The sequence below is a fragment of the Melanerpes formicivorus genome, unplaced genomic scaffold (assembly GCF_026170545.1).
Source record: "Melanerpes formicivorus ecotype bairdi unplaced genomic scaffold, bMelFor1.0.p_v2 SCAF_196, whole genome shotgun sequence".
In the NCBI taxonomy this organism is placed as follows: Eukaryota; Metazoa; Chordata; class Aves; order Piciformes; family Picidae; genus Melanerpes; species Melanerpes formicivorus.
In genome coordinates this window covers 205,001-215,000 of record NW_027142548.1, presented here as the reverse complement: position 1 = coordinate 215,000, position 10,000 = coordinate 205,001, and positions in this window count along the sequence as shown.

Sequence of the window (10,000 nt, the reverse complement as noted above, 5' to 3'; positions counted from 1 at the left end):
GCTCTCCTTCCCAGGAGGTAGACGTGCTCTCCTTCCCGAGGAGGTAGACGTGCTCTCCTTCCCAGGAGGTAGACGTGCTCTCCTTCCCGAGGAGGTAGACGTGCTCTCCTTCCCAGGAGGTAGACGTGCTCTCCTTCCCAGGTGGTAGACGTGCTCTCCCTCGGTGAGTAGACGTGCTCTCCCTGAGCTGGCAGGTAGACGTGCTCTCCATGGCGAGGGGGGGACTTAGTGCACTGAGCCGTGCGGCAGGAGGTAGACGTGCTCCCCGCGGCCGGGCGGGCACTTAGCGCGCGGAGGCTGGAACCGCGGGGTAGACGTGGTCCCCGGGACGAGGGCCGCCTGGTATCGCCCGCCCGGCCCCCAACCCCCCCCCCCACCGCGGCGGCGTAAATGAAGAGAGGCAGTCGGCATGAAACCTTCTTTTATTAAGTGTTGTTTTCATCGAGCGTCTTTCATTAAAGGTTGTGTTCTGAAGCAGTCTTTTCTTCAACAGCGCTGTTCTCCGGGGAGAAGGTCTGCCGGCATCTCTAGAAATCTCCCCCCGCCCCTGACCGCCTCCCCCCCCGCCCCCGTTGCCGGTTTGCGCGGCGCCCCCCCTCCCGACGTTGCCTCTTGCCGCTACCCCCGCCCCCCCCCCGCTGCCGGTTTGCGCGGAGCCCCCCCCTTCCCGCCGTTGCCTCTTGCCGCTACCCCCCGCCCCCCCCCCGCTGCCGGTTTGCGCGGAGCCCCCCCTTCCCGCCGTTGCCTCTTGCCGCTACCCCCCGCCCCCCCCCGCTGCCGGTTTGCGCGGAGCCCCCCCTTCCCGCCGTTGCCTCTTGCCGCTACCCCCGCCCCCCCCCCGCTGCCGGTTTGCGCGGAGGCCCCCCTTCCCGCCGTTGCCTCTTGCCGCTACCCCCGCCCCCCCCCCGCTGCCGGTTTGCGCGGAGCCCCCCCTTCCCGCCGTTGCCTCTTGCCGCTACCCCCGCCCCCCCCCCCCGCTGCCGGTTTGCGCGGAGCGCCCCCGCCTGCCGTTGCCTCTCGCCGCGGCCACCACCGCCCCCTCCACACCCCCGGGCCCCCGTTACCGGTTTGCGCGGAGCCCCCCCTCCCGACGTTGCCTCTTGCCGCTGCTGCCACCCCCAGCTCCCCACACCCCCCGGCTCCCGTTAGCGGTTTGCGCGGAGCCCCCCCTTCCCGCCGTTGCCTCTTGCCGCTACCCACGCCCCCCCCCCCCGCTGCCGGTTTGCGCGGAGCCCCCCCGCCTGCCGTTGCCTCTTGCCGCGGCCGCCACCGCCCCCCCCACACCCCCCGGCCCCCGTTACCGGTTTGCGCGGAGCCCCCCCTCCCGACGTTGCCTCTTGCCGCTGCTGCCACCCCCAGCTCCCCACACCCCCCGGCTCCCGTTAGCGGTTTGCGCGGAGCCCCCCCTTCCCCCCTTCGCGGGCTGCCGCTTCCCTCCCGGGCTGCCCGGCTGCTCTCTAACCCCTGCGACCGAGGCGGCGCTGTTAGGGCGGCCGTGCCGGTGCCCCTTGCCGCAGCTAGCCTCTCGCCGCTGCCCCTCCCGTCCGTCGTCCCCCGTCCCCAAAAACTTGCTGCTCTCCACGCTGGAGCCTGCACGGGGGAGGTTGCGCTCCGCTCCTCCGGCCCTAAAGCCGCCCTCGCCCGCCCCCCGGCTTGCCGCTTGGCTCGGCTGCCCGCCCGCCCGCTAATCCCCCCAACGCCCCCACCCCAAAAACACCCCAGCCCTACCGCATGCCGCTCCCCCTCTCCCCGCTCTCGCTGACCGCTGCCACCCCCCCCCCAGCCCTCCCCCCCGAAACAAACCCCCCAGCCCTACCGCATGCCGCTCCCCCTCTCTCCCTAGCCTGCCCCCCCCGCCGTCGCTTGCTGCCGCCGCCGCCGCCGCCGGGACCCGCCTCGGTCTGGTGGCGCGCGCTCGGAGATCCCCGGCTACCCGTCCGTCCGTCCCTCCCTCCCGCCCCGCCCCGGGGGAGGGCCCGGGGCAGCGCGGGCAGGCGGGGAGCAAAAAAAGGCGCGGGCGCCAAAAAACGTCGGGGTCCCGGGGTGGCGGAGGGGGGCGGCGGCGGGGGCGGCGGCGGGTACACGGCGCCGGGTCCAGGGCGCCGGGTCCAGCCCGTCCCGGGGCGGGGACAGGTGGTGTCGTCCGTCCCCCGCCCCCGTAACCTGCTCTGAAGCATCCGCTTCCCGCCGCGGTTCGCCCTCCACCCCCCCGCCGCACACGCAGCTGCCGCTTCCCGCCGCCTCTGCCCCCCGCCCCGGGATCAACCACCCGCCGGGTCCAGCCGGTCCCGGTCCCGGGAACCTGCTCCCGGGGCCAGCCGGAGCCACGCCCCCTCCTCTGACGCTTCCAGCGGCCGCCTCCCCTCCCACCCCCCCAAACTCACACTGGCCCTCGCCGGCCCGCCCACCCGCCTACCTGCTTGCCCGCCGCCGCTGGGTGGCGTGCCGGACACTCTCGCACACAGGTACACAGACAGGGACACAGGGACACAGGCACTCAGGCACACAGGGACACAGGGACACAGGGAAACAAGGACACAGGGACACAGGCACTCAGGCACTCAGGCACTCAGGGACACAGGGACACAGGGACACAGGCACTCAGGCACTCAGGGACACAGGGACACAGGGACACAGGGACACAGGCACTCAGGCACACAGGGACACAGGTGGCGGGCCGGAGGCCTCTCTCCACTGTGTGGCAGGGGTCCAAGAGCCACCCCAGCCCAACCCAGAGGGTCTTTTGCACCTCTCCAGAGGCCACCCAGAGACCCCAGGCCGCAGCAGAAGCCTCCCCCGCATGCTCTGCAGGCTTCCGACCCACCCCAGGCCGCACCAGAAGCCTCCCCCGCACGCTCTGCAGGCTTCCGACCCACCCCAGGCCGCAGCAGGAGCCTCTCCCGCACGCTCTGCAGGCTTCCGACCCACCCCAGGCCGCAGCAGAAGCCTCTCCCGCACGCTCTGCAGGCTTCTCAGCCACCCCAGGCCGCAGCAGAAGCCTCTCCCGCACGCTCTGCAGGCTTCTCAGCCACCCCAGGCCGCACCAGAAGCCTCTCCCGCACGCTCTTCAGGCTTCTCAGCCACCCCAGGCCGCACCAGAAGCCTCCCCCGCACGCTCTGCAGGCTTCTCAGCCACCCCAGGCCGCACCAGAAGCCTCTCCCGCACGCTCTTCAGGCTTCTCAGCCACCCCAGGCCGCACCAGAAGCCTCCCCCGCACGCTCTGCAGGCTTCTCAGCCACCCCAGGCCGCAGCAGAAGCCTCCCCCGCACGCTCTGCAGGCTTCCCACCCACCCCAGGCCGCAGCAGAAGCCTCTCCCGCACGCCCTGCAGGCTTCTCAGCCACCCCAGGCCGCAGCAGAAGCCTCTCCCGCACGCTCTGCAGGCTTCTCAGCCACCCCAGGCCGCAGCAGAAGCCTCTCCCGCACGCTCTGCAGGCTTCTCAGCCACCCCAGGCCGCAGCAGAAGCCTCTCCCGCACGCTCTGCAGGCTTCCGTCCCACCCCAGGCCGCACCAGAAGCCTCCCCCGCACGCTCTGCAGGCTTCCGTCCCACCCCAGGCCGCACCAGAAGCCTCCCCCGCACGCTCTGCAGGCTTCTCAGCCACCCCAGGCCGCACCAGAAGCCTCCCCCGCACGCTCTGCAGGCTTCTCAGCCACCCCAGGCCGCAGCAGAAGCCTCCCCCGCACGCTCTGCAGGCTTCTCAGCCACCCCAGGCCGCAGCAGAAGCCTCCCCCGCACGCTCTGCAGGCTTCTCAGCCACCCCAGGCCCCAACAGAAGCCTCTCCCGCACGCTCTGCAGGCTTCCGACCCACCCCAGGCCGCACCAGAAGCCTCCCCCGCACGCTCTGTAGGCTTCTGACCCACCCCAGGCCCCAACAGAAGCCTCCCCCGCACGCTCTGCAGGCTTCTCAGCCACCCCAGGCCGCAGCAGAAGCCTCTCCCGCACGCTCTGCAGGCTTCTCAGCCACCCCAGGCCGCAGCAGAAGCCTCTCCCGCACGCTCTGCAGGCTTCTCAGCCACCCCAGGCCGCACCAGAAGCCTCTCCCGCACGCTCTGCAGGCTTCTCAGCCACCCCAGGCCGCACCAGAAGCCTCCCCCGCACGCTCTGCAGGCTTCTCAGCCACCCCAGGCCGCACCAGAAGCCTCTCCCGCACGCTCTTCAGGCTTCTCAGCCACCCCAGGCCGCACCAGAAGCCTCCCCCGCACGCTCTGCAGGCTTCTCAGCCACCCCAGGCCGCACCAGAAGCCTCCCCCGCACGCTCTGCAGGCTTCCCACCCACCCCAGGCCGCAGCAGAAGCCTCTCCCGCACGCTCTGCAGGCTTCTCAGCCACCCCAGGCCGCAGCAGAAGCCTCTCCCGCACGCTCTGCAGGCTTCTCAGCCACCCCAGGCCGCAGCAGAAGCCTCTCCCGCACGCTCTGCAGGCTTCTCAGCCACCCCAGGCCGCAGCAGAAGCCTCTCCCGCACGCTCTGCAGGCTTCCGTCCCACCCCAGGCCGCACCAGAAGCCTCCCCCGCACGCTCTGCAGGCTTCTCAGCCACCCCAGGCCGCACCAGAAGCCTCTCCCGCACGCTCTTCAGGCTTCTCAGCCACCCCAGGCCGCACCAGAAGCCTCCCCCGCACGCTCTGCAGGCTTCTCAGCCACCCCAGGCCGCAGCAGAAGCCTCCCCCGCACGCTCTGCAGGCTTCCCACCCACCCCAGGCCGCAGCAGAAGCCTCTCCCGCACGCCCTGCAGGCTTCTCAGCCACCCCAGGCCGCAGCAGAAGCCTCTCCCGCACGCTCTGCAGGCTTCTCAGCCACCCCAGGCCGCAGCAGAAGCCTCTCCCGCACGCTCTGCAGGCTTCTCAGCCACCCCAGGCCGCAGCAGAAGCCTCTCCCGCACGCTCTGCAGGCTTCCGTCCCACCCCAGGCCGCACCAGAAGCCTCCCCCGCACGCTCTGCAGGCTTCCGTCCCACCCCAGGCCGCACCAGAAGCCTCTCCCGCACGCTCTGTAGGCTTCTCAGCCACCCCAGGCCCCAACAGAAGCCTCTCCCCGCACGCTCTGCAGGCTTCCGACCCACCCCAGGCCGCACCAGAAGCCTCCCCCGCACGCTCTGTAGGCTTCTGACCCACCCCAGGCCCCAACAGAAGCCTCCCCCGCACGCTCTGCAGGCTTCTCAGCCACCCCAGGCCGCAGCAGAAGCCTCTCCCGCACGCTCTGCAGGCTTCTCAGCCACCCCAGGCCGCAGCAGAAGCCTCTCCCCGCACGCTCTGCAGGCTTCTCAGCCACCCCAGGCCGCACCAGAAGCCTCTCCCGCACGCTCTGCAGGCTTCCGACCCACCCCAGGCCGCACCAGAAGCCTCCCCCGCACGCTCTGCAGGCTTCTCCGCCACCACAGGCCGCACCAGAGGATCTTTTGCACCTCTCTGGACGCCACCCAGAGACTCCAGGCCGCACCAGAGGCCCCCCCCCCAACCATTTACAGGCTGCAGTGCCAGCCTAGGCCCCGCTGGCAGCCTCCCTTGTCTGCTTTGGAAGGCCTCCCATCCACTCCAGACCTGCCTGGAGGCCTCCCTCGACTGCTCCCGGGGCCCTCGAAGCCACCCTAGGCCTTTCTGGAGGACCTGCTCGACCGCTCGGGCGGCTTCTGACGCACCCTCGGCCATCCGGCGCCCAGCAGCTCCCAGGGCCAGGCACCGGCCTCCCCCTCCGGCCGCCCCTGGGGCCGGGGGTGGCTCGGACTCGGCGCCCCCAACGTGTCGTCCCGTCCCCCCCCGCCCCGCACCGCCGAACATTCGCTGCAGCCGAGGGCTTGCCGCTCGACGCCTACCCCACCCGCCCAGCCCCCCGCTGCGGCCCGGCGCTGCCCCGGCCGCTGCGCCCCGCCTCTCATCGCTCCCCCCACCCGGCAACCGGCCGCCGGGCACGGCAAGTCCCAGGGCAGGGAACAGGTGCTGCCGGGACCCCGTGCTGGCTGCCGGCTTCCCGGGGCTGCCCCGGGCACGGACAGGTCGCCCCCCCGCCCCGGCGAATGTTCACCGAACCGGCTGCCGGCTGCCTTCGAGCACCCCCCCGCCCCCCGCCACTATCGTCCCCCCCGCCCCCCCTCCGCCTCCGCTGCCGCTTCTCCCCGCACCGCCTCCACTGCCTCCCCCCGCCGCCGGCGAACGAGTCGGCGGATCCGTAGGGTGCCGGGAGCCCGAACGGCGAGCGGCTCCGGCTGCTGCCGGGACCGCGGGGATTCGAGCCGCTCCGGCCGCGGCCGGGACCCCGTGCCGGAAGCCGGCATCCCGGGACGGCCCCGGGACGGCCCCGGTCGCCGGCCGGGTGACGTTCAGCGAAGCGGCTGCCGGCTGTCTTCGAGCCCCCCCCCCCTCCGCCTCCGCTGCCGCTTCTGCCCGCACCCCCTCCACTGCCTCCCCCCGCCGCCGGCGAACGAGTCGGCGGATCCGTAGGGTGCCGGGAGCCCGAACGGCGAGCGGCTCCGGCTGCTGCCGGGACCGCGGGGATTCGAGCCGCTCCGGCCGCGGCCGGGACCCCGTGCCGGAAGCCGGCATCCCGGGACGGCCCCGGGACGGCCCCGGTCGCCGGCCGGGTGACGTTCAGCGAAGCGGCTGCCGCCAGTCTTTGGGCCTCCCCCGTGCCGGGGCCGCGGGGCTTCGAGCCGGTCCGGCCGCGGCCGGGATCCGGGGCCGGACGATGGCTTCCCGGGCCGGTCCCGGTCGCCTCCCGGGTGACGTTCACCGAAGCGGCTGCCGGCTGTCTTCGAGCCCCCCCCCCCCCTCCGCCTCCGCTGCCGCTTCTGCCCGCACCCCCTCCACTGCCTCCCCCCGCCGCCGGCGAACGAGTCGCCGGATCTGTAGGGTGCCGGGAGCCCGAACGGCGAGCGGCTCCGGCTGCTGCCGGGACCGCGGGGATTCGAGCCGGTCCGGCCGCGGCCGGGACCCCGTGCCGGAAGCCGGCATCCCCGGACAGCCCCGGGACGGCCCCGGTCGCCGGCCGGGTGACGTTCAGCGAAGCGGCTGCCGGCTGTCTTCGAGCCCCCCCCCCCTCCGCCTCCGCTGCCGCTTCTGCCCGCACCCCCTCCACTGCCTCCCCCCGCCGCCCGCGAACGAGTCGCCGGATCCGTAGGGTGCCGGGAGCCCGAACGGCGAGCGGCTCCGGCTGCTGCCGGGACCGCGGGGATTCGAGCCGCTCCGGCCGCGGCCGGGACCCCGTGCCGGAAGCCGGCATCCCGGGACGGCCCCGGGACGGCCCCGGTCGCCGGCCGGGTGACGTTCAGCGAAGCGGCTGCCGCCAGTCTTTGGGCCTCCCCCGTGCCGGGGCCGCGGGGATTCGAGCCGCTCCGGCCGCGGCCGGGACCCCGTGCCGGAAGCCGGCATCCCCGGACAGCCCCGGGACGGCCCCGGTCGCCGGCCGGGTGACGTTCAGCGAAGCGGCTGCCGGCTGTCTTCGAGCCCCCCCCCCCTCCGCCTCCGCTGCCGCTTCTGCCCGCACCCCCTCCACTGCCTCCCCCCGCCGCCGGCGAACGAGTCGGCGGATCCGTAGGGTGCCGGGAGCCCGAACGGCGAGCGGCTCCGGCTGCTGCCGGGACCGCGGGGATTCGAGCCGCTCCGGCCGCGGCCGGGACCCCGTGCCGGAAGCCGGCATCCCGGGACGGCCCCGGGACGGCCCCGGTCGCCGGCCGGGTGACGTTCAGCGAAGCGGCTGCCGCCAGTCTTTGGGCCTCCCCCGTGCCGGGGCCGCGGGGCTTCGAGCCGGTCCGGCCGCGGCCGGGATCCGGGGCCGGACGATGGCTTCCCGGGCCGGTCCCGGTCGCCTCCCGGGTGACGTTCACCGAAGCGGCTGCCGGCTGTCTTCGAGCCCCCCCCCCCCCCTCCGCCTCCGCTGCCGCTTCTGCCCGCACCCCCTCCACTGCCTCCCCCCGCCGCCGGCGAACGAGTCGGCGGATCCATACCGTCCCGAGAGCCCGAGGCGGCGGCACCCAGTGCGGGTCCGGCCGAGGCCGGGACCCCGTGCCTGTCGCAGGCTTCCCGGGACGGCCCCGGAACGGCCGCGGTCGCCGGCCGGGTGACGTTCTCCGAAGCGGCTGCCGGCTGTCTTCGAGCCCCCCCCCCCCCTGCCGGAGCCGCGGGGATACGAGCCGGTCCGGCCGCGGCCGGGACCCCGTGCCGGAAGCCGGCATCCCGGGACGGCCCCGGGACGGCCCCGATCGCCTCCTGGGTGACGTTCACCGAAGCGGCTGCCGGCTGTCTTCGAGCCCCCCCCCCCCCTGCCGGAGCCGCGGGGCTTCGAGCCGCTCCGGCCGCGGCCGGGACCCCCGTGCCGGATGCCGGCATCCCGGGACGGCCCCGGGACGGCCCCGGTCGCCGGCCGGGTGACGTTCAGCGAAGCGGCTGCCGCCAGTCTTTGGGCCTCCCCCGTGCCGGGGCCGCGGGGCTTCGAGTCGGTCCGGCCGCGGCTGGGACCCCGTGCCTGTCGCAGGCTTCCCGGGACGGCCCCGGAACGGCCGCGGTCGCCGGCCGGGGTGACGTTCACCGAGGCGACTGCCGGCTGTCTTCGAGCCCCCCCCCCCCCTGCCGGAGCCGCGGGGATACGAGCCGGTCCGGCCGCGGCCGGGACCCCCGTGCCGGAAGCCGGCATCCCGGGACGGCCCCGGGACGGCCCCGATCGCCTCCTGGGTGACGTTCACCGAAGCGGCTGCCGGCTGTCTTCGAGCCCCCCCCCCCTCCGCCTCCGCTGCCGCTTCTCCCCGCACCCCCTCCACTGCCTCCCCCCGCCGCCCGCGAACGAGTCGCCGGATCTGTAGGGGGCCGGGAGCCCGAGGCGGCGAGCGGCTCCGGCTGCTGCCGGGACCGCGAGGCTTCGAGCCGGTCCGGCCGCGGCCGGGATCTCGTGCCGAACGTCGTCTTCCCGGGACGGTCCCGGGAGGGCCCCAGTCTCCTCCCGGGTGACGTTCACCGAAGCGGCTGCCGGCTGTCTTCGAGCCCCCACCCCTGCCGTGGCCGCGGGGATTCGCCCCGGTCCGGCAGCTGACGGTTCCCTGTGTCGGACGCCGGCTTCCCGGGACTGCCCCGGGACAGCCCCGGTCGCCTCCCGGGTGACGTTCACCGAAGCTGCTGCCGCCTGTCTTTGTCCCCCCCCCCCCGTGCTCTCCCTCAGGCGGGAGGTAGACGTGCTCTCCCTCGGCGAGTAGACGTGCTCTCCCTCGGCGAGTAGACGTGCTCTCCCTGGGCGAGTAGACGTGCTCTCCCTGGGCGAGTAGACGTGCTCTCCCTGGGCGAGTAGACGTGCTCTCCCTGGGCGAGTAGACGTGCTCTCCCTGGGCGAGTAGACGTGCTCTCCCTGGGCGAGTAGACGTGCTCTCCCTGGGCGAGTAGACGTGCTCTCCCTCGGCGAGTAGACGTGCTCTCCCTGGGCGAGTAGACGTGCTCTCCCTCGGCGAGTAGACGTGCTCTCCCTGGGCGAGTAGACGTGCTCTCCCTGGGCGAGTAGACGTGCTCTCCCTGGGCGAGTAGACGTGCTCTCCCTGGGCGAGTAGACGTGCTCTCCCTCGGCGAGTAGACGTGCTCTCCCTCGGCGAGTAGACGTGCTCTCCCTCGGCGAGTAGACGTGCTCTCCGCGGAGATCGCGCTTGTCGCAAAGGGGTCGCTGTTGCACTCTGCCTCCGCCTACGTCATCGTACAAGCCGGCGTGATTTCTGCGACCTGCCGCTGGGCGGAGGTCGGCTGGTTGTGCGCTCGCGGAGCTGACGGCCCTCCAGTTCCGTATATGAGGGAACAAGCGACGCCGAGCACTCCCAGGGCAGCGCTGCCGAGCGGCTGCTCCAAGCCACCCGCCAGGCGGCTGGGCAGGGATCCGTCTGGCTTCTCGGTGGCTTTCGCCCGGGTCAGAGAGGGGACCCGCGGGGCCGAACAAAGGCGCGGCGGTTTGGAGCGGCCGCTGGCGCACCCTCAGCGGTGTTGGATGGGTTTCGCTCGTCCGTGAGCCGGAGCCCAGCCCGGGCTCGGCAACGACAG